This window comes from Sinocyclocheilus anshuiensis, unplaced genomic scaffold (assembly GCF_001515605.1).
Source record: "Sinocyclocheilus anshuiensis isolate Anshui unplaced genomic scaffold, SAMN03320099.WGS_v1.1 scaffold1317, whole genome shotgun sequence".
NCBI classification, from domain to species: Eukaryota; Metazoa; Chordata; class Actinopteri; order Cypriniformes; family Cyprinidae; genus Sinocyclocheilus; species Sinocyclocheilus anshuiensis.
The window spans coordinates 267,867-268,954 of record NW_015551117.1 but is presented as its reverse complement, the minus strand read 5'-3'; the positions used below and the strand labels follow the sequence as shown (position 1 = coordinate 268,954).

General features: G+C 32.0%; 1 protein-coding gene across 1 annotated transcript in view; it reads left to right on the top strand.

Annotated features, from left to right (window-relative positions):
* The first annotated feature begins 77 nt into the window (after window positions 1–77).
* The window catches only part of nqo1 (NAD(P)H dehydrogenase, quinone 1), a 7,850-nt gene continuing 6,839 nt past the window's right edge, over window positions 78–1,088 (top strand). Inside the window, exon 1 of the mRNA XM_016453144.1 lies at window positions 78–172. The gene's annotated coding sequence lies outside the window, so the exon portion shown is untranslated. The remainder of the gene's footprint in view (window positions 173–1,088) is intronic.

The window sequence follows — 1,088 nt, the reverse complement described above, 5'->3', positions numbered from 1 at the left end:
CATCATTTAGCAACTTTTAGCAACAAATCAACCTTCCTTTAGCAACTTCCCCTGAAAATTAGTTGGCAACACTGAAAAGATCTGCCCTGCAGTTATAAACCTGGTAACAGAGACAAAGGCACAACTTTGCCGTGACACAATCTAAATACGAGGTGTTTTGCATAAGTGCAAAGTAAGTGATCATTGTTTTTAGATTAATAGTTGCGTGTATTTTTTCGCGATGTTTGCTTATACGCATGTTTGAGAAATGTGCATAAAATCGATATTTGTATATTTCTACCAGATTTATACTAATGATATTAAAGTTATCGTTCATTTGTCATTTTTGTTGTTGGGTGTTTATGAAAGCTGTAACTTTATGGCTCAAGTAAACAACTTAGTTTGCGCATGCTCAGTTCAAACCAGATTATAGCCTAATTCTCAACGGGCTTCACCTTTTATTTATTTAAAATTTGCATGCTTATTTTGAGTGATTATTAGAAATACTTTGTAATGTATTGTGCTTTCTGCTTTAATAGAAACCTTCAACATCTATTGTAGCTACGACGCGTACACATAAAATGATAAATCATTGTTGACAATAAACAGGTTAGAATCCAATACCGTGTTCTCACTGCAGAAATTTATTATTAATAATCATTCATTATTTATTGTCTCGCTTTCGAGTAAATATCTGAACAAGTGTATGTCACACAATGCCAACAGCTAAATGTCACACTATACAGGCTACGGATAAAAAGGAAGACATATTAAATATATTAGTCTACATTTTTTTTCCACTCAAACACTCATTGACCCCAAACCACAGTGGCAAACTGGTGCAGCTTTATTGTCAAAGTATGACACCTAGTGCTTTTAAATAAAACAACAACATTTAACTGTAAATGTAATCACATAAATGCACAATAAATAAAAATCTCATTGTAATAATATTAAACAGCCTATTCTTTTTGTTTCCCTCTTCAGCAGTTGTCCTGCTTTGCTGTTAATCTATTCACCATATTCTCTAAAACTGCATTTTATTGCAGTTTTTATTCTCAAATAAACAAAAAATGTAGCTTGTTTCAAGGATGTTTATATATTTTACA